The sequence below is a fragment of the Silene latifolia genome, chromosome X, assembly GCF_048544455.1.
Source record: "Silene latifolia isolate original U9 population chromosome X, ASM4854445v1, whole genome shotgun sequence".
Classification (NCBI taxonomy): Eukaryota; Viridiplantae; Streptophyta; class Magnoliopsida; order Caryophyllales; family Caryophyllaceae; genus Silene; species Silene latifolia.
This window is the reverse complement of record NC_133537.1, coordinates 105114865-105138694: the sequence shown is the minus strand read 5'-3', so window position 1 is coordinate 105138694 and position 23830 is coordinate 105114865. Positions and strand designations below refer to the sequence as shown.

The window sequence follows — 23830 nt, the reverse complement described above, 5'->3', positions numbered from 1 at the left end:
AGACACAACGGAAGACTTCTAGACATCTCGTGGTGACTCAACCCAGCTATCCCATGCGTGTCCATCTCATACCTGCTCAATAACTGCTCACCATCCCCGTATGGATCACCATAGTTTTCAAAACATTTAAACGAGGCCAATTACTGATTACACAAATACAATATACAATATACAACACACACATTACCCAACCTCCGTCAAACCTCCACACATCTGACTACACCCTAAAGTGTGTAGTCCTGCCAGAATACCCATCGCAACAGATATTCCTCGCCGCCAGTGGGGGACCGCAGCCGTTCCCACCTAAGCCTCGCTCATCTCATCCGAGTGATAACATATATTCCTTAATGTGCACAACCCCTCTGTGGCGGGTTCCACAGAGGGCGAAACAAGGGCGTGAAGCGACTCCCGCAAGTGACTCCACTCAGCCGAGTACGCACCTCGAGAACCACATACAGTTATACAATCAATTATGCAACAACAACTTCAACATCAAACGAACATGATATAGATCAACAATAAACACAATCACCATCACAATTATGTATCCAATAACCGAGTAGGAAAACCCTACCTGGAATAAGCAATCACGAGACCGTCACAAGCAGCTAATCAATAATGCTCCTCTACGAAACCTCCTCCTATAATCACATAACATACAATTACCATCTAACAAAACATTATACTCCCAAAACCCCCAATCTACCCAATTGGGGTTTTAAACAAAATCAACAAAACAATATAAAAACTATACAAGGGTCTTACCCTCGACATCACGAACTCAACGGCGAACACGACGATCCGACAACCTTAGCCTTTGGGATTTGATTGCAACGCGATGAATGAAAGCGACGTAACTCATTTTCTCTTTAAAAGGTTTTAGAAAAGGTGAAAAGTGATAAAGAAAGTGACGGAAGTGATTTGATCAATATTTGAGCATATTTAGTTCCCGAATTAGCCTCGTTCCTATGCTTTTTAGTGCATATTTGGGTCATTTACTATCTTTAGTCCTTTGTTTTGCATATTCTTTGAGGTTTTGTTTCCTTGGTAGGAGAGGAGTGCAAACCTTGCATTTTCATGGCAAAATAGAGATAAATTGATCGAATCTAATGACCAAGCATCAAAGAGAATACAAGACTAGAAGGCCTTTGTACATAATGTAGTAGATGGGCAATGATGAAGAAGATCCTTGCATCCCCGACAAAATCCCGGAGGATTGTTGGAAGAAGAAAAGAAGAAAAGAAGCTAGACTGGGATCCGAGCGTCTTATCTATCGGGACGCTCGTCCAGAAGCTCCCCAGGCCGCTCGTCCAAGCTGCTAGGCCGCTCGTCCAGAAGCTACACAATCCGCTCGTCCCGACCTTTTGGATGCTCGAATTGTCCTCCAGAGCAACACGTCCCCTTCTTTCTTCATTCGAGATGCGCATATTTTTGAAAGACTAGCTAAAAGGAGACCCGCATCTTTTCTTGAGAGGAGCGATTCCTCAGGGACTTAATCGTCATTTAAGCCCTTAGTAACCCTAATTTGTGCACCTAATCCCCACTATAAATACCCCATTAGTCTAATTAGTTTATCATGTTCTTCTTATCAATCTTTAGTGTAGTTTATATTATTCTAATCTCTCTTTAATCTTGTAATCAACTTCTAATCAACTATTAATACAAATCTCATTTCCTTAATTTCTCTATTGTTCATCTTTTATTTTGGGTAATTGAAGATTATTTGGGTTTATTGGGAGATTGACAACCTTCCATCAATCATCAAGTACTTCTATTATTATTTGCATTATTATTTTGGAATCATCATTAGGTATAATTCTCTTAATCCCTTTTTAATTATTGTTAATCATCTTCATTTATTCTTCATGTTTTGCTTTGTTAATATCATTGACAACCTTGTTAACATGTTAAACTTGATAATGAGTGAGTAGTTTCGTTAACTAGGGTTAATGGGGAATTAGGGGAAACCAACATGGGGGATGATTCATGCTTAATTAAATATGTTCACATAATTTATTTGCTTGCTTGTTGCGATCTCAACTTATGCACATGTTATGTTTGATGAAACGCGAGCCTATGAATCCTTGCATTTTTTACCCATCACTTACCTTTTCAATGAGACTTGTAAGACATAAACCAACTCGAGTCTCATTAGATCATGCATATAGTTGAGTAGGGAGGATTAAGTCGACTTGTAGGTGTTGTACAATCTAATCGATTCGGCTCCTGGACCCAAACCTTCCTAGGATTGTAAGATATAAACCAACTCGATCCTATCACAACAATAATTGCTTGCGTTTGATTTGAGAACATGTTTGTATGATCAATTCCCATGAATCCCCTATGAACCCATGACACCCTAGTACTTTTAATCAATTGTTTACATCTCATTTTAGTCATCTTGCTTATATACTTTTATTGTTATTTAGTTTAGTGATCTTCTTATCTCAACCCAAATTGTGACACCCCTAGACACCACTACTTGCAATCGAAAATCCTACATCAATACCCGTCCCTTGGGATCCGACCTTTACTTGCCTCTTTACTAATAGTAGAGTTGTTTGTGAAGTTATAAATATTGTTTTGGTCTAGGTGCTCCTAACGACAAGTAACCGAAATCTAAGCTCAAAGCGGACCGACCAAAAATGGTGCCGTTGCCGAGGATGGTGTTAACTTGATTTGATTTTCTTTGATTGTTATTAGTTGTGTCTTTCTTTGCCTTGGGGAATTAAAGCTCCTCAAGGTTTGTTCTAATTGTTTTCGAGTTGTTTGATATTTTGCATGTCTAGAAGATCACAAGGTAACTTGTTACCCATTGATCACGAAATTGAAAGGATTTTGACAACCAATAGAAGACTTGCTAGAAATACTTTGAGAGGTATTGGTGAGGTTGTAGATATTCAACCAAATACTATTGAGTTCATCAACCCTTTTGCAAGAGAAGGTGAGGAGAACCCAACACAAAATCAACCACACAATCACCCCACAATGCCTAAGTTTTCACCACATTCCATACCAACCGAGGAGAACCTACCCAATGGAACTCCCACACCACAACACTTAACCGGAAATTTCATTGCAAAATCCGCATTTATCCAATTAGTCGAAAGAAGCCAATTTGAGGGGATGCCTAGTGAAGACCCTCATTATCACATGAATACTTTTTGTGACTATTGTGATGCGATTTCACAAAGCGGAGTGACTCAAGACCAAATTTGATGGGTCTTATTTCCTTTTTCTCTAATTGGTACCGCGAAACAATGGTTGAAGAGCCTTGATAAAGCTACTCTTAGAATTGACTCTTGGAAGAAGTTTGCTCTAACTTTCTACAAATAATTCTACCCTCCGGAAAAAACTAACATGCTAAGAGCTCAAATTACGGATTTTAAGCAAAGGGACGAATAATCTTTGTATGAAGCTTGGGAGCGATTCAAAAGAACTTGTCGCTCATGTCCTCATCACGGACTTAGCGAGTGGTTCTTGGTACAACAATTTTGGAATGGTCTTTATGATGACTCAAGAAACATTCTCAACATGGGATCAAATGGTATGTTCACCGAAGTTGACGATAATCAAACTTGGAACAAGATTGAGGAAATGGCGGTCCATAATTCACAATATAGTAGACCTCGCAAGGCTACTAGAGGAGGAAAGTATGAAGTGGACTCTATTACTCAATTGGGTGCTCAACTTAGTGCTCATATTGATACCATGAACTTGAAGTTTGAGAAGGCTATGGCTAAGCTTGAAGAAGCCTCAAAATCACCAAAGCATCATGTTAATTCCATGGTAGCATCTTCATCAATCCCAAGTGGGATATGTGAGAATTGTGGAACTTTGGGACATGACCAAAGTGAATGTAGGGGAACAAATGAGCAAGAGAATGCTTTTCAAGCATACAAAAGTGGTACCCCTTATTCCAACTATTACAATGAAAACACCAAATTCCACCCAAATATCTCATACAAAAGCCAAAATGTTCAAAACCTTCAACCAACATACACCCCACCTCCCATGAAAAACAAAAATCAAAGACCCTTTTAAAACCAAAACCAAGGTTATCAAAATCAAACTCCATACATAAAATCAACAAAATGAGCAAGGTTTTGATGTTCAAAAAGCGGTCCTCCAAATGCAAAAGAATCAACAAGAATTTTTCACTCAAATGCAAAAAGATAGCCAAGCAAAAGACATCACCATCAACAACATCCTAGCCCACACAAAAAGGTTGGAAACTCAAATGACCCAACTAGCATCTTCAAGCTCTCAAAGACAAAAGGGGCAATTACCACCTCAAAGTAATCCCCCAAGACATAAAACGGTTAGTGCCATTCACTTGAGGAGTGGTATGAGATATGAAGGGTCAAAGAAGCAAGTTGAGGATGATGTTGTGGAAGCTAGTGACAAGGAAAGAGTTGTGAAAAAGTCTAAGGAAGAAGAACCCACCAATCAAGAAGTTTCAAATAAAAGTGAAGAAAAGGCCAAAGAGAAGGAGCCCATTGTGATTAGACTTCCATTCCCGAGTCGTCATGCTAAGCCTAAGTTTGATGACCAACTTGGAAAATTCATGGAAATTGTAAAGAATTTAGAATTCTCTATTCCTTTCACGGAATTGATCAATCACGTTCCGGCCTATGCAAAGTACATGAAGGACATCATTACGAAGAAGATATCAATCCGGAAGCTTGAGACTATTGCCTTCACTAAGGTGAGTAGTGACATCCTTCAAGGGAGTTCACCTCCAAAACTCAAGGATCCGGGAAGTTTCTCCATTCCATGCACTATTGGTGACACTACAATCAACAAAGCTTTATGTGACCTTGGGGCAAGTGTTAGTGTCATGCCATATTCAGTTAGCAAGAGGCTATGAATGGGAGAACTCAAATGTACCAACATCACGCTACAAATGGCGGATAGATCAACAAAGACACCTTTAGGGGTATGGGAAGATGTTCCCGTGAGAATTGGAAAATTCTTCATCCCGGTGGATTTCGTTATTGTTGACATGGAAGAAGACACCAACATTCCTATTATCTTAGGAAGACTTTTCTTGCACACCGCGGGAGCGGTGATCGATGTGAAACATGGAGAGCTTACCCTTGAAGTGGGAGATGAAACAATCACTTTCAATCTTGACCAGACCATGAGAGCTCCCTGATTGCATGAGCCATGTTTTATGGTTGATCACTATAGCCGGAAGGATGATAGGAAGAAGTTGGAATTTCAATGGAAAAAGAAAGTGGATGATGCTTCATCAAAAGTACAAGGAAATAACAACAATGAGAGCTTGAAAAGCTGACCCATGACAAGTGAAGAAGATGGCCTCATTGGCTAAGACAAGAAAGAAGGAGAGTTGTCTCTATCAACTCAAGAAATTTTTAATGATCAAGTAAACGAAGTTTGTGGTCTTTGGGATGATGAGTTTGAAAGGATATTCAATCCCTATATTGGTAATGCTATGAACCAAGACCGTCATGGAGAACAACAAATGCAAAAATCTATCGAGGACCTTTATCATGATAATGAGCAAGCTTTCGACTACTTCTTCAAGGTGTTGAGTAACATCAACAACACCTTGAACATGCCCCCTTGACATCTCACATTGGATGAGAGTTTGGTGGAGTCCTCCCTAAACCACCATTTGTAAATATTCTAACTCCCTAACTTGTATTTAAACTAGAGTAAATTGATAAACAGTACCAATATAATGACCCTTTTTTATAAACAGTACCAACATAATCAATAATTCGTAAACAGTACCAAAATAATAACTTTTATCTACAAATAGTACCAAGTCACCTTTTTACTCCATTTGTTTTCCTACTTTATATGTGCTTTCATCTAACAGAGGGAGTTTGGAAGTGGATGAGTCAAGATTTGTACGTAAATGATGGTTTCTTGGACTTTATATAGCAGGTTAAGATGAGATTTTAAGGCGACTTGGTACTATTCATAGATAAAAGTTAATATTTTGGTACTGATTACGAATTATTGATTATGTTGGTACTGTTTATAAAAATGGGTCCTTATATTGGTACTGTTTATCAATTTACTCTTTAAATTACTACATTGCATTTTTGTCATTTTTTTTGGATTTATATTTTTGTGCCTTGATCAAGATATTCATCATTTTGAGAGAAGTGAGGGAGGGACTTATGATTTTATTGATTTGTAGTGCTTTACCTTAATGTGGGGATAGCAATTGCCTAGGCTATTTATGCCTTTGTAGTGCCCCTATAATGAAGAACACGAGAATTGAAGAATGGAAATGACACGGGTTACGAAGTACCCACGGATGGACCTGAATCCATGTGGTCAAGGAACAATCCGAGCGGCCAAATGGACAATCCGCTCGTCCTGAAGAAACCCGAGCGTCAAAGTCACCAGACGCTCGTCTGGTAGAGCTGCAGAAATTAAAAAAACTGGTCTGGCTGTGAATCCGAGCGTCTCAGCTGAGAATCCGCTCGTCTCATTCTGGACGGTCGTCCTTCAAGAAAGACGCTCGTCTTTTTGCTGCAAAATCCTGGGATTTTCTCTGTAAAGGAATCCAAGCGTCCACCCAGAAAGACGCTCGTACCTCCACAAAGAATCCGCTCGTCTTTCCAGAAAGACGCTCGTCCTGTGGCGTCTTTACCTGACCAAAATTTTGAAGAATCCGAGCATCCCGACACCTAGTCCGCTCGTCTTCCACTGCATTTTCAAATATAACGGGTATTTAAACCCTCTTGTCCCTTTCATTCTCATTTCTTCAACCTACAAACACTACCCAAAAACCCCAAAACCCTCATCCTCTCCATCAACAAAATCAAATTTCCTCAACTAAACTCAACCAAATCAAATTCAAACTTCCTCACAACAAAAATTAATCACTCCTTTTGCAACAACAAGTGATTCAAACACCAAAATCTTCAAGTTTTGAGTCGATTTTTAGGATACATAGCAACATTCATTCATCCTAAATCGATTTGGGCATTACTAAAAATTGAAGATTTCAATCTTTCATTGGTGTAATCAAGCAAAGGAGAATGGCTAGAACCAAAGGAGGCAACAAGGCACCCCAAAAGAAGACACTTTCCAAAAGGCAACTAGCTCTTCAAGCAAAACAATTGTCAAAGGCTTTGGTAGTCCATGAGGCAAGGTTGGAGGTTCAACAACGAGATCCCCCTATGGAAGCTACAACATCAACAACTCCGGTCATTGAACAATTATCCAATTATCCGGAGGTAATTTTCACTTCCGACTCTCATAGGGAGAAATTCATTCTCTTTGCTAAGAAAACCATCATGCCTACTAAGTTTATTTGTGAAGATGCATTGTCAAAGTTGGGTGTCCTTGAACAAACCAAAACCTTCTTTGAGTCTATGGGTGTTGTGACCATTATTTGAGCATATTTAGTCCCCGAATTAGCCTTGTTCCGATGCTTTTTAGTGCATATTTGGGTCATTTATTGTCTTTAGACCTTTGTTTTGTATATTCTTTGAGGTTTTGATCCCTTGGTAGGAAAGGAGTGAAAACCTTGCATTTTCATGGCAAAATGGAGCTAAATTGATTGAATTCAATGACCAAGCACCAAAGAGAAGACAATACTAGAAGGCCTTTGTACATATTGTAGTAGTTGGGCAATGATGAGAAAAGATCCTTGCATCTCCAATGAAATCCTCAAGGAAATTATGAAGAAGAAGGAAGAAAAGAAGAAGGGAAGAAGCTGATCAACAATCCGAGCGGATTTCCCACAATCCGCCCGTCCAAGACCAGGAATCCGAGCGTCTTCCTCAGAGGGATGCTCGTCCAAAACAACCACAATCCGCCCGTCCACCAAGCAAATCCGCTCGTCCAAAAGACCCACAATCCGCCCGTCCCGTGCCCTGGACGCTCAGATTGTGTGACTGCTAATCCCCTATGACCCCATGACACCCTAGTGCCTTTTATCAATTGTTTACACCCCTTTTTAATCATCTTGCTTGTTTACTTTCATTGCTATTTAGTTTAGTGATCTTCTATTCAAACCCCAAATTGTGACACCCCTAGATACCGCTAGTTACAATTGAAAATCTCACTTCAATAACCGTCCCTTGGGATCCGACCTTTACTTGCCTCTTTACTAATAGTAGAGTTGTTTGTGAAGCTATAAATATTGTTTTGGTCTAGGTGCTCCTAACGACAAGTACCGAAAACTAAACCTCAAAGAGGGCTCGACCAAAAATGGCGCCGTTGCCAGGGACGGTGTTAACTTGATTTAGATTTTCTTAGATTGTTATTAGTTGTGTCTTTCTTTGCCTTGGGGAAGTAAAACTCCTCAAGGTTTGTTCTAATTATTTTCAAGTTGTTTGATATTTTGCAAGATGGATCTTATAGATTGCTTTGTAGAGGACCACTTAAGTATACCTTTCTTCAAAGACCCCATGCAAGCATTGGAAGCCTTGGAAGCAAGTGAGGCTAAAAATATGTATTGGGAATTGGAGGTAGATCTTTTTGAGGCCGCTCTAGCTAACAAAGAACTAACTCATAAGCAATCCGAATTAGTGCATAACATCTTTGTGGAAGCATATCAACCTATAGAGCATGAACAATCAATCCTAGAAGACATCTTACAAGCCCAAGTCCAAGAGGAATTCGTCATGGAATTCGAGTATGACGAGATTGATGAACCCGAAGAACAAGTTGAATATGCTATGAGAATGGAGTGTCTAATGGAAATAGAGCAAATTCTCAATGAACCTTCAAAGGAGGAAAGTGAGGTACAAATCCCTACTTTAAAACCCCTTCCCCCAAATTTGAAATATGCTTACCTTGATGAATCAAAGACCAAACCCGTGATTGTTAATGATAGACTTGATGAAATCCAATTGGGAAAATTGCTTGATGTGTTAAAGCAACATGAAAAGGCTATAGGTTATAGTCTAGATGACCTTAAGGGGATAAGTCCCAACTTTTGTATGCATATAATTCATCTAGAGGAGGACCATAGACCTACCATCAAATCTCAAAGGAGATTAAACCCCCACATGCAAGAAATTGTCAAGGGAGAGGTTATGAAATTACTTGATGCGGGAATCATATATCCCATATCGGACTCTTTGTGGGTTAGCCCCGTTCAAGTGGTACCTAAGATAGGAGATACCACGGTGGTGAGGAACGAAAAGAATGGGCTAATACCCACAAGGAAGATCACCGGTTGGCGTATGTGCATTGACTATCGAAAATTGAATTCTGCAATAAGAAAGGATCATTTCCCCCTACCATTCATTGACCAAATGCTTGAGAGGTTAGCCTCCAACAAATTCTTTTGTTACCTTGACGGGTATTCGGGATTCTTTCAAATCCCCATACATCCGGATGACCAACATAAGACCACCTTCACATGCCCTTATGGTACTTTTGCATATAGGAGGATGCCTTTTAGCTTATGTAATGCCCCCTCCACTTTCCAAAGATGCATGATGAGTGTCTTCTCCGATTACCTAGAGACTATAATGGAAGTTTTTATGGATGATTTTAGCGTTTATGGAAAAGACTTTGAGTCCTGTTTGCATAATCTTTCTCTTGTATTGCAAAAATGTGAAGATATTGCAAAAATGTGAAGATATTGCAAAAATGTGAAGATTTTAGTCTTGTTTTAAATTGGGAAAAGTGTCACTTAATGGTCAATGAAGGAATTGTTTCGGGTCATTTAATCTCGGAAAAGGGCATCGAGGTCGATAAAGCTAAGGTTGAGGTGATAGAGAAACTCCCACCTCCCGTGAATGTTAGAGGGGTGAGAAGTTTTCTCGGTCACGCGGGTTTCTATCGCCGTTTCATAAAAGATTTTTTAAAAATAGCGAAGCCCCTCACTCAACTCTTACTTAAAGATGCCCAATTCCATTTCACTGATGAGTGTGTTGAAGCCTTTAATAGAATCAAGGAAGCACTAATCTCGGCACCGATCATTCAACCTCCAAATTGGGAACTACCGTTCGAGATTATGTGTGATGCTAGTAACTACGCCGTTGGAGCGGCTCTTGGCCAACGGGTAGGAAGAGCTCTTCATGCCATCAACTATATAAGTATGACTCTTGATCCCTCCCAAGTGAACTATGATACCACCGAGAAAGAGCTTCGTGCCATTGTCTATGCTTTGGACAAATTCCGTTCCTACTTACTTGGATCCAAGGTGATTGTCTTTTCGGACCACCATGCTCTCCGACACCTCTTGATAAAGAAGGAGGCAAAACCAAGGTTGTTGAGATGGATTTTGCTTCTTCAAGAATTCGACTTGGAAATAAGAGACAAGAAAGGAGCCGAAAATGTAGTAGCGGTTCACTTGTCAAGGATCCGGTTTCATGATGAACAAGGAGAAACGCCGATCAATGACTCATTTCTCGACGATATCTTGATGGCCATTCAAGCACAACTTGAAAGGCACATCACCCCATGGTTTGCCAATTATGCCAACTATATCGTTGGAAGAGTACTCCCTCCAAATTTGAACTATAACCAAAGTAAGAGGTTCTTATTCGAAGTAAAAAGGTACTTTTGGGATGACCCAAATCTCTACAAAGAGTGTAGTGATGGGCTCTACCGGAGGTGCATCCCTCAATGGGAAGTCCAAGGAATCTTGGAAGGATGCCACTCATCACCTTACGGTGGGCACCATGGAGCAAGGAGAACCATTGCAAAAATTCTTCAATCGGGCTTCTATTGGCCTACTATGTTCCAAGATACAAGGGGATTTATCATTCATTGTGATGCTTGTCAAAGGACGGGGAATATATCTTGGAAGAATGAAATGCCACAAAGGGGCATACTAGAGGTGGAGATCTTCGATGTTTGGGGGATCGACTACCAAGGGCCGTTTGTGACATCCAATGGGAATAAGTATATCCTTGTGGCCGTAGACTACGTCTCAAAGTGGGTGGAGGCAATTGCCACCGCAAACGATGATGCAAAGACTGTCACCAAGCTCTTCAAGAAAATAATCTTCCCAAGATTCGGAGTCCCTAGAGCAATCATAAGTGATGGAGGAACGCATTTTCATGAAAAAAAGCTCGCATCCCTTTTGACCAAGTATGGTGTTCAACATAGAACCGGCTTAGGATATCATCCTCAAACAAGTGATCAAGTTGAAGTTTCGAATAGAGAGATCAAGCAAATTCTTGAGAAAGTGGTGAACAAGACCCGAAAGGATTGGAGCACAAAGCTTAATGATGCTCTTTGGGCTTATAAGACGGCCTATAAGACTCCCATAGGAGCCTCTCCTTACAAGCTTGCTTATGGAAAAGCATGCCACTTGCCAATCGAATTAGAGTACAAAGCTTTTTGGGCAATCCGAGCCCTTAACCTTGATCTCAATCTAAGTGGTCAAAAGAGGATGATTCAAATTCAAGAGTTGGAAGAATTCTGACTACAATATTATGAGAATGCCAAGATCTACAAGGAAAGGACGAAATTGCTCCATGACAAGAGGATCAAGCAAAAAGCCTTGCACAAAGGGGATAAAGTCCTTCTATTCAATTCCAGCTATTGACTCTTTCCGGGAAATTTGAACTCTAGATGGATGGGTCCCTATGTGATCACCGAGGTTGGAAAATATGGGGATTTTGAAATCAAGGGGGAAGATGGAAGCAAATTCAAGGTCAATGGTCTAAGATTGAAGCCATATTATGAGGGATCATTTATTGGAGAGGTCGAGGTCACCTACCTCGGGCCTCCTCATCCTTGAAGGAATCATCAAAGGGAGAGTTTGGTGGAGTCCTCCCTAAACAACCACTTGTAAATATACTAACCCCTCTAACTTGTATTTATAACTTTATTGCATTCCTTTTATCATAAACATAAATTCTGTCCATGAGAGTAAGTGAGGGAGGGTCACTAATGATTTTTGATGAAGGAAGGAACTAGTTTTCAGGTGTGGGGAAGCTTTTATCGGAGTCAAGGAAATCAAAGGGAATCCGCAGCAAGGAATCCGAGCGTCTAAGAAGGAAATCCGCTAGGTTTGTAAAAAGACGCGTATTATTGAGAATCCGCTCGTCCAGCAGGAATCCGAGCGTCTGATGATCAATCCGCTCGTGTTTTTGCTGCAACATTTTAAGAAAAGTTCCTGTAACAGAATCCGCTCGTCTTTGAGAAAAGATGCTCGTCTGGCTTCAGAAAAGATGCTTGTCCTGTGCTCGATCCGCTCGTCTTGGCTGCTTCAAATGTTCCAAAAATCCGCTGTAAGAGAATCCGAGCGTCTTCCCAGGAATCCGCTCATCCCAGAATGAGAGAATCCGAGCGTCCCGAGCCCGAGTCCGCTCGTCTCCCTGCGGCATTCACTCCCGATATTTCCAATTTTAATTCTCCCCACCACACAATTTGCGACACATCACCCTTCCTTCCACTTGTATTATAAAAACCCACCTTCTTATGACTCCAAAGCATATCCCAAACACTCTTTTATTCCACAAAATCAAAAAGCCCCAATTTCTAGGGTTTCAAAAGCAAGATTCAATCCACAAAGAGCATCTTCATACTTCAACAAATCAAAAATTCCAACACCACAATCAAAGAATAGGACCAAAGGGATCTTCATTTAGGGCTAAAAGAAGACCAAGAGTAAGAGGAAGCTCTTCTACCTCTCACATCAACACTCTAAGGAGGGAGCATGAAGAAATTGTGGATTTTACCAAGCTTGATGACTTCTCTAATGTTGAATTCGTAAATGATGTGCAAAGGCTCGTTTTTCACCGACTTCTTCGTAAGAACATTCTCCCTACTAAATTTTTATGTCATAGAACTTTAAGGAAGCTTGGGATTTACCATCAAATGGAAGCCCTTTTTGAGTTGTTTGGTCTCTCTACCCTATTTCACATGCACGAGCAAACCTACCGATCCCTTGTTTTTAAATTTTTAAGCTTCTTGAAAATCACAACCTTGAATAGAACAATATGCATAGAATTTAGGTTGGAAAGTGTTTCAAGAATGATGACTCTAATGGAATTTGCTAATGTGCTTGGTCTCGATGTCTCGCCTACCCAGATATCAAAACCGAAGAGATATAGTGTTGTACCCCTATGGAGGGCCATGACCGGCCGAGATTTCATGTACATCAAGGAGTGTCTAGCTTTCCACAGTCAAAATCCTATTTTGAGACTCACTTACCGGTTCCTTTCCGGCACCCTCCTTGCTCGCCGAGACCCGGAAATTATGAACGAACTCGATCTTGTGCTCATGGAGTCTTACCTCGATATCCAAGGAAGGGGTGGGTACCACTTTAATGCCCCTCTTGTGCTACTTGAGAAGTGGGCCAAGTTTAGAATCGGTGATGATGATGGATGAAACACATCGTTAATAGAGGGCTCATTACAAAGATTGCAAAGCATTTCAATCCAAAATTTAATGAGAACAATGAGTACACTCCTCTTTCTAGGAATACAAGGATAAATGAAGACCTCCTTCTTGTGCATCATCATTGGATAACCCTTGAGGGGGTTGATAAAAGGATCAATTGGATAACAAAGGGGAGTGATCCAATCTACTTACCAATGACCGGTCTACCAAGAATCTCACCAAGAAGGGGACCTCTATCACCGATCCCATCCTACCTCATCCCCGTAAACCCAACCCAAGCAAGGCAAGCACCACCACCACCAAATCCCCAACAACAACAAAAGCAACAACCACAAGATGAGAAAATCAAGATACCTCCCTACCCTTTTGCATATCAACCATACAACCACCCTAACCCCTTTATCATCCCCCGTGATGACTTTGTAACGGGAATTCTCAAAGATTTGCACTTCCGACAATATGAAGCTACCGTGGATAACTATTATGCACTTTACCCTCAATTCCACGATATGATTCAACGAGGGAAGATTATTGATGAGGGAGCACTTCCCTCTTGGGCACAAATCGATATACTCTTCCCAAATTCGGAAAGAGCAAATGAAGGGGCAAATGAGCAACAAGATGAAGGGAGCAACAAATCTTGCGGTGGGGATACGGTGGAGCTTGGTAGCGAAGAAGATGAGTTCATGGACCCTAATACAAGTGATGCATCCAAGGAAATATGGGATAGTGACCTAGAGGGAGATGATGGCGATCTCTAGAAGATCTCTTCATAGCTAGATGGAGCGGGCATGAGGCACCCATCTCAAGCTTAAGTGAAGTTTCCTTATCTCCTCTCTTTATTTTCAATTTTCATGAAAGAATTTAATGTTTTGTTAACTTGTACAATATTTGACTTTGACTAGTTTGGAGAGTCCTAGTAACACGAGGACTAACACCTCGGCCCCATTGAGGTGTTCTTTTTATTGTTCCCATTTTAAAAATCCAAAATGACAATATATAGTTTCATGCATTGTATCGTGTGTGCATGAACTACCCCAAAATTTAAGACATTAGAAATAATGTTTATCTCGGTTTGGGGAAGTACATGCATACGCAACGGGAGGTAATCTAAATTACGCTCTCCGTTATAAACAAAAACCCATGCATCATGTAGTGTAGATTAGTATAGCTTCCATTTAGTATAGAAATCATGCATCATACTTGCATAATTTCCTATCATATTGGCCATTGAGGACAATGCCCATATTAGTGTGGGGATGGGAAATTCTAACTTAACTTTTATTCAAAAATAAAAAAAAATCAAAAATTTCGAAAAAATCAAAAAAATTGAAAAATTGAAAATCCTAAAACAAGTTCATTTCCTTTGTAGTGTAGACTTGTATATATTATGTTTATCTATCCTTGTTCACATTGATCGAATACGCCACATCCGAGACATGAGGATATTGAAGACCGCATGGTATGATATTTCCAATCTCCTTTTTCCTCTTTATGTTAATGACTATGTGGCTTTATTTTGATTGATGCGGTATAAACAATGTGAATTTAGAACTTGCATTTAGATTATTTGGCATATTAGTTGGTAGAATCATATGCATTAGGATGTAGATATGTTAGGTGCATCATGGCATGTAGTTTGCATGTTAGAAAATTTTGCGAAACCGTCTACTTGGGAAGCTTGACAAGTGTATATAGGCCCTAGTAGATGCTTTTTCTTCTTAAGACTTTGCTTGTTAGAATACTTGTAAAACACCCTAGGATGTGTCATGCTAGTATCCTTTGACCCATGGATTAAGGCCTAGTCAAGAGTACCTTGTGGTGTGATAACTCCTTGGGTACCGTTTATTCCAAGGTGACCCTTGAAACTATGCAACCATCATTCATCCATGTTCTACCACATTTTTGTCATCAAAGGGAATGGTCACAAAAAGAATTTGATTTGAGTTCAAGAAATGAAATGAAAAGTGAAAGAAAGTTTGCAATTGCATCAAATGAAAAGAGGAGCAAAAATAGACTCCTATGCTTCAAATATAAGGCACCCTCACTACATATGGGGTGACTTTGAAAATGTTCAAAAGAAAAATGCAAAAAGTTGAAAGTTGTCAAGTATTGAAATGCCAAACATCAAAAGAAATGGCAAAAGAAAGTGTTCTCAAATGTTATATGCCACAAGAAATTGGGGGGAAAAACAAAAACAAAAGCAAACTCCCAAATGAAACTCAAATTCTATCGATCCCTTTATCCATCATATCCATTTTTGTGCATGGTAGAGAGGGGACAACCCTTCTTCTTGTCTAGGCAAGAGGGGGAATTCCGCGATCCTCCAGTGTTTCTAACACCATAGGGAGTCTACTCTTGACGAAAGCATTTAACGATTGAGGACAAAGGTACCCTAGCTTGACACAACTTGGGGGTGATTTATTGGTATCCTTCTAGGCTTAGTAGTTTGAATAAATTGCATCTATGAAGGATTGCGTACCCTTGAATTGCTTCCCTTGTAGATAATTTCCGCCACTTAGATGAGGAAAGTGGCTATTCTTTTGTAGATGCATCCATTACATGATTTTATGTGCTTTAATGCTTGGATGTGTCGCCATATTGGCAAGACCCACCTTGCCTTGCAAGAAGGCATCCTACCTCATGGTTATCTTGTTGTGAGTTGAAGGGGCGGAGTGAGACCCGCTAATTGTCTCATATCAGCTATGCTATTAGGTTAGTTTAAATAACGGTCCTAGTCTTTGTCACCTATTTACTCGGGACGAGCAAAGGTTCGGTTTGGGGATATTTGATGTGACCATTATTTGAGCATATTTAGTCTCCGAATTAGCCTTGTTCCCATGCTTTTTAGTGCATATTTGGGTCATTTATTGTCTTTAGTCCTTTGTTTTGTATATTCTTTGAGGTTTTGATCCCTTGGTAGGAAAGGAGTGCAAACCATGCATTTTCATGGCAAAATGGAGCTAAATTGATTGAATTCAATGACCAAGCATCAAAGAGAAGACAAGACTAGAAGGCCTTTGTACATATTGTAGTAGTTGGGCAATGATGAGAAAAGATCTTTGCATCTCCAATGAAATCCTCAAGGATTTTATGAAGAAGAAGGAAGAAAAAAAGAAGGGAAGAAGCTGATCAACAATCCGAGCGGATTGCCCACAATCCGCCCCTCCAAGACCAGAAATCCGAGCGTCTTCCTCAGAGGGACGCTCGTCCAAAACCACCACAATCCGGCCGTCCACCAAGCAAATCCGCTCGTCCAAAAGACCCACAATCCGCCCGTCTCGTGCCCTGGACGCTCGGATTGTGTGACAGCTAATCCGTCTTCTACTTGTTCTATGAAAGGTGCGCATACCTCAGGAAAGACTAGCAAAAAGGAGACTCGCATATTTTTCTGAGAGGAGCGATTCCTCAAGGACTTAATCGTCATTTAAGCCCTTAGTAAACCCTAATTTGTGTACCTAATCCCCACTATAAATACCCCATTAGTCTAATTAGATAATCATGTTCTTCTTATCAATCTTTAGTGTAGTTTATGTCAATCTAATCTCTCTTTAATCTTATAATCAACTTTTAATCCAGTCTTAATAAAAATCTCATTTCCTTAATCTCTCTTTTGTTCATCTTTCATTTTGGGTAATTGAAGATTATTTGGGTTATTATTGGGAGATTGACAACCTTCCAATCAATCATCAAGTACTTCTATTATTCTTTGCTTTATTATAGGAATCATTCGTAGGTATAATTGTCTGAATCCCTTTTTAGTTATTGTTAATTATCTTCATTTATTCATCATGTTTTACTTTGTTGGTATGATTGACAACCTTGCTAGCATGTTCAACATGATAATGAGTGAGTAGTTTCCTTAGATAGGGTTAATGGGTAATTAAGGGAAACCAACATGGGGGATGATGCATGCTTAAATTAATATGTTTTCATAGTTTATTTGCTTGCTTCTTGTGATCTCAACTTATGCACATGTTATGTTTGATGAAATGCGAGCCTATGAATCCTTGCATTTTTTACCCATCACCTATCTTTTCAATGAGACTTGTAAGACATAAACCAACTCGAGTCTCGTTAGACCATGCATATAGTTGAGTAGGGAAGATTAAGTCGACTTGTAGGTGTTGTACAATCTAATCGATTCGGCTCCGGGACCCAAACTTTCCTAGGATTGTAAGACATAATCCGACTCGATCCATCACAATAATAATTGCTTGCTTATAATTTGAGAATATGTTTGTATGATCAATTCCCATGAATCCCCTATGACCCCATGACACCCTAGTGCCTTTTATCAATTGTTTACACCCGTTTTTAATCATCTTGCATGTTTACTTTCATTGCTATTTAGTTTAGTGATCTTCTATTCAAACCCCATATTGTGACACCCCTAGACACCGCTAGTTGCAATTGAAAATCTCACTTCAATACCCGTCCCTTGGGATCCGACCTTTACTTGCCTCTTTAATAATAGTAGAGTTGTTTGTGAAGCTATAAATATTGTTTTGGTCTAGGTGCTCCTAACGACAAGTACCGAAAACTAAACCTCAAAGAGGGCTCGACCAATGGGATTGGGTAAATTGTTTACAATGAATGAATTGACATACCCCTCCCTCAACTTTGAATTTTTAAGTTCTTTGAAAGTCACAAGGGTGGAGACTCGAACCAACATCGAGTTTCGTCTTGAAAATGTTGATAGACACATAACTTATGGCGAATTGGGTAAGATATTAGGCCTTAGTGATAACCCGAAATATACAAAGACTCCTATCAAGTATGACCCCGCTCCTCTTTGGATGGCAATTTCCGGAAAGAAATTCATACGCTTTCATGATTGTCGTGCTCTCTTAATCCACCATCCGGGCATTAGAGTATGGCATAAGGTCATTGGGAATACTTTGATAGCTAGAAATGGCACAAATCATCTTACCAAGCTCGATTGTATTCTTCTTGAGTCGACCTTGAACATTGGGAGGGAATTTACCAAGCCATACAATGCTCTAAGACTTTTGGTTGAACGATGGCTTAATGTCTATTGTGGCAAAGAAGGCACCGCCTTTATTGTCAATGGAGGACTAGTTACCCATTTGGCTAAGCATTTTAACCGGAATTTCAACAACAACAACATTTATGTGCCGGTTAAAGGAGGCCATCTTGTTGATATGGACACCATGATTCACAAGTTTAAGTGGGTCAAGGACGACACTCTTGACAACAAATATGGGTGGTTAACAAATGAAGCTAGATCCTTCACCTTGCCTTCCAAATTTTGTCGATTGAATGTTCACCGACCGAACTACCTCCTCCCACTCTCAGAAGAGACCGAGTATATCATTCAACAACAAAGGGGCGAAATTGCCGAGCCCTCCTCCTCTATTATCACCCCTCCTTACCCATTTGAATACCACGAGTTCAAACCCAAAGATGTCGAAGTGGGAAATTATTACTTGACTCTACTCATGAGGAAAATGCATAAGCAAGCTTACAATGATAAAGTGGATGCTTACAAGGCCCAATATCCGCCCATTCTACATCTAGCTAGGCAAGGACTTCTTGATCCGTCTTGTCCTTTGCCTAGTTGGGCGGATATGGAATTATTCATTCCTAGCATTTCTAGTGGTGGTTGACACGTCTGTCGCGTACCTGTCAAAAATAAAACCTAACGGTCTCAACTAAAATGTAGTAGAGGCAGTCGAGTATCGAATCCTCAGGGAGGTAATGCAACTACAGCTATCTATTTCTAATCCTATGGTAACAATTGGGGTTGATTGAATTTTTGATTCTAAACTACGGAGTTGAAAGGAAGAGAAATAAAGCGAAAGCGATGAAGCGAAGTGAATTAAAACTATCAATAAGAGGGGGACATGTCGGGAATTCGGTTCACTACGGTAGTTCAACAACTTAGCAAGAAATGACTCGAGAAACTAATGCGAGACGGATATTAGAAGGTCCTTTCGGTCCACTTCCCACCCTAAAATACCACTAACTTAACTTTCGTCCTCATTAGGGTAGTCTACGTTTATAGCAGCCTATTTAGTCCAATCTTTCGATCCAGGATTAATTGTAGCCAGATTAATGGGTGACATAGAAGCGTGCACTCAACTAGGTCGAGAATTACAGTTATATTGCTATAGTGACAGAGTCTCTTATCGGTTCATCTAATTCATTCACTACGTCGTCATTATTCTACCGCAGATCCCCTAATCCCAACATGAAGGGGTTTAGCTACTCATACTCATAATTAATCTAACAAAGAGATAATTTCCCAAAGAGATGACATAATGGAATAATAATAAAATTCAATAATAAATAAACTAGGGCAGGAAGAATGATAACAATAACAAGAATTGAAAGCAACAGAAGGTTAATTATTATTAAAGAGGAGAGAAGATTACAATCCAAGCGAATTCCGGCGTAAAGACACGAAATCCAATGAAGAAATCCGAAAACGAGAGTAGCAGTCGAAGGTTTAAGCAACGTAACAAAGTTCTACTGTGAAGGAAGGTAAAAAGATAGATAAAAAGATAAGTAAAAGAGATCCTAATTAACCTAGTAAACATAGGTTAAATAGCCAAAGTCTAAGAGTCTTTGCGGAAAAATACTAAAACATGGACTAATTAAAGCCCATAGCGTCGAAGCCTCTCGATCGAGTGGATTACACCACTCGATCGAGCAAGATCTCAAAGAAACTCCTCGATCGACCATCGTGGTACTCGATCGAGGGCTTGGTCAAATGCAGCTTACTCGATCGAGTAAGGAATAGCTCGATCGAGCCTTGGGGAGCTTAGGGACCACTCGATCGACCACCAATCAGCTCGATAGACCACTTGGGTCTTCAATTCAGCTCACGTCTTCACCCAAATGCCTCGTAATGCGTGCAACGACACTTCTAAGTGCAACATCTCACTCTGGGATAATCCCGTCTCCTCTAAATGCATGCAAAAGGGACGAAAAGGAGTATGGTTCCGCTACTTCCGCGATCATTCCTACAAAAAGGACAAAATACACCAAAGTAGCCAATTCGGGGCAAAATACTATAAAAACAGTGTAGAAATGCATAGAAATACGTGCTGAAATAGGCCAAAAAGACTATACATTAGGCACGTATCAGTGGTATACCGGGTGGAGAGGAGATGGTTGTTGAAGAGGGTGGTGACCAAGAAGGAGGAGAAAAAGAAGAGGTTCAAGAAGAAGAAGTCCAAGAAGAGGAAGATGAAAGTGAGGAAAACCAAGCAAGTGAAAGTGAGAATGGACATGATTCCACATATATGGAGGTTGATGATGCCTCAACAGTGTAGATACCTCATTTCTCCACCTCCCGCAAACCACCCGGTGATGATTGGGCCGCATGTTTGGTACGCCGAATGATTTGTGATAGTTCGTAAGTTTATCGTCAAGTGATCGCTCAAACACTTGTGTCTACCTCTTAATTGTCATCTACGTGCCGATACGGTCGTTTTGGCAGTAATTAGAGTACATTTGGAGTCCGGGTCAAAAAAACCGTCTTCATTTTCTAAAACCGAGTCAGGATGGTCTGGAATGTTCCGGATATTTCTATTCCATATTTTGCAATCTTTTAATCTTTGGTAAAGAATTTCCCGTAATATTCACACAAATATTAAGCAAAACAAGATTAATCTGTTATTCCATAACCAAAATACGGAAATCTTTCTTCCGCAGGAGGAAACCACTTGGGAAAGGACGCAGCAAGTGCTGCGCCTCTTCCAAGAGACGCAGTGCCTGCTGCGCCTCTTCCCAGTCCTTTTTTGCGTATTTTTCGTATCTTTTCATATCTTTTCGAGATTCACTTCCAAAGTGTCCGCCGTTCTCTTCTCCCTTTCCATTCTAGACCACGTTCTTACTTTTTGGCGTCTACGTGCTTGATCTTTTGACCACGTAAGCTCGGATCCTTCTGAGTACCAGCCTCGTTTTGCATGACCGACCAATTTGACCAACTCCACAATCAATCAACTTAATCAATCTTGTTCGTTTTCCTCCTAGAGGGCATTTTCGTCGTACATTCGAGTCGAGCAACACTAAACGTTAACTTAGTTCATCTCGTTTCGTCAAACATGTAAGTCTGAGGGTGTAAATCCTTCTATTATTTATTGTTCTTTTTTTTTGTATCGTTATCGTAAGATTAATGTCGAAAGTATTCTTAAAACCGATTTATAAAACCTTATGTCAAACCCTTTTTACGGATTATCAGAAGACAACCGTTGAGAAAGTACGCAGCAACTGCTGCGCCTCTTCGAAGGGACGCAGCAACTGCTGCGCCTCTTCGTGAGGCTGTCGCAGTTCCTGCTTCCTTTCTTCTTCCTCTGTCTTTTGTTCGTCCTATTGTTTTTCGCTTTGTTTTCAATTGTTCATATTTCTTTTAACATGATAATTCTAAAATAATAATTCTAACATGTAAATAATGTGGGAAATAAATCTTTATACTTCCCTTAAACTAGAAGGATTATAACGATTTAATAAAGATGATCAATGATCATAAAATAAAATACATAAACAAGAGTAAAGGATTCAGAAATAATCTTTGGTCCTAGCAAATATGGCCTAAGAACAATATCAAAATTGATATTCACCTATTAGTTGCACCCAAGACGATCTGAGATATGCCCTTTGATTATGCTAGAAATTAATCTAAAATTTTCTGTAAAATTTAATTGTCTTTGTGTTCTTGTGATGAGAAAGAGGAGGCAAGGTCAAGAAAAAGCATTAGGTTAGAAATAATTCTCTACCTTTCTCTTATATAGACCGAATAACCAAATTAATTAGGAAAGATATTACTCTCCTAATTTTCGGCCAATGTTGACCGAAATAAGGAATAAAATTTCCTTATTTTTGGTCTTTCCAAAAATATAAAGTGTGTTAAATTGTCATCTAGTGAGGATCGAACCCATGACCTCTTGGCTTGTGTACCCTCACTATTACCACTATGACACATTCAACTTGTTAATATTAAATACAACTGATTATATTTAATTACGAATTAACAGATTAATTCGTCCAAACTAACCTTATATATATTTAATTAAATATAACTTATTATATTTAATTTACGAATTGACAGTTAATTCGTCTCAACTTAATATTATTTAATTTTCATTAAATAATTATCTCATCAACACATTGACTAATTTTTTAGTCATTTTGGGCATCAATGTAATTATATTTCTATAACCACATTTCTCAAATACGTCCTATAGGTGTGACCTTTAGGGACCAGTTGATCACCACCATCTGTATGATAATAACGTCAAACTTTCTAGCAAGCCAACCGTTATTAGGTAAACGTTAATCAACTGATTAAATATACGAAGTATACCCTTGTGAACCTATAAGAGATTTACAAATGTTATCATACTAATTTGTGGAGGACACCAGCTCCAACAAACTCCCACTTGTCCTCACAAGTGTATGTGCGATAACCGATTCTCATATCCTATAAAATTTCTCCCACTCATTGTAAAACAATTTGCAAATCCGAATTCACAAAGGTCGTATTTTACAAGCGATCGGTATCAAGAGTGGTTTTCCCGACTAGAGAGTAACTTAACTGATAAACGAATCAACACGAGCACGGCCATGCATTTCAGTTTCAACTCCTCGAGTGGCCCTAAGAAATAACTATACCTGATAAGGGATGAATATTTTCCTCAACTCGAATCCTGCAGACGTAAGCACAGTATGAAATGACCCAGAAAAAATCTACTTAGCCCCAGTTACGGTAGACCGTGAGAAAGAAACCAAAGTCACCCAAAAACTGCCTTAATCTCAAGAGACAGTTGATAGTCAAAAGAATCGACTCTGGGAACACAATGGATGTCCTATCCATGACCTGGCACCGAATGTTATAAAACATTTAGGACTCCATTACGTTGTCACAAAAAGTTGTCCTACGAGGTATCGTCATAATCTCGTATCTGTGATCGATTAGTCAACCGTTTAACTTATGGCTAGTTGAACCCACCATCAATCGACTGCACAATATAATAGCCGGAGTTATCAGCTCACATTGGCGATTACGGACCAAAACAAATATAATGTAATTCAGTTCACTTTGTGGCGTTCAATGTTGTCAGTACAATCCACATGAAAAAACAAAATATTATATATAAAACGATGAAATTATAGTATATGAAAAGATAACGTATCGAATTCATAATCAACTACTATAACTCAGGTACACGTTTAATTCTCATGGAGAAAACGTGCCCTCCTTGTTTATCATATTTCTATGGCTCAGTAGTAGAATCTGCTACAACTTCCTGTTTGGAACTATTCCAGCTGACCGCAGCACTATTAAGAGTAAGAACGAATCTAGAATGAGATTTCTAATAATCTCGGTCCGTTTGGAAGCTAGCCTCTGCGTAACCGATTGCACATAGCTTAGTATCTCCTCCATAAGTCAATACCCAATCCTTAGTCCTCCGTAGGTACTTGAGGATGTTTTTAACAGAAATCCAGTGTGTTTCACCTGGAGTCTTTTGGTACCGACTCGTCATACTCAATGTAT

General features: G+C 39.7%; 1 non-coding gene across 1 annotated transcript; it reads right to left on the bottom strand.

The window, feature by feature from the left end:
• Positions 1-3360: 3360 nt before the first annotated feature.
• On the bottom strand, positions 3361-3467 carry LOC141625086 (small nucleolar RNA R71). The gene has a single exon (XR_012534883.1). It is a non-coding gene; the product is annotated as a small nucleolar RNA R71 (small nucleolar RNA).
• Between the last annotated feature and the right edge of the window lie 20363 nt (positions 3468-23830).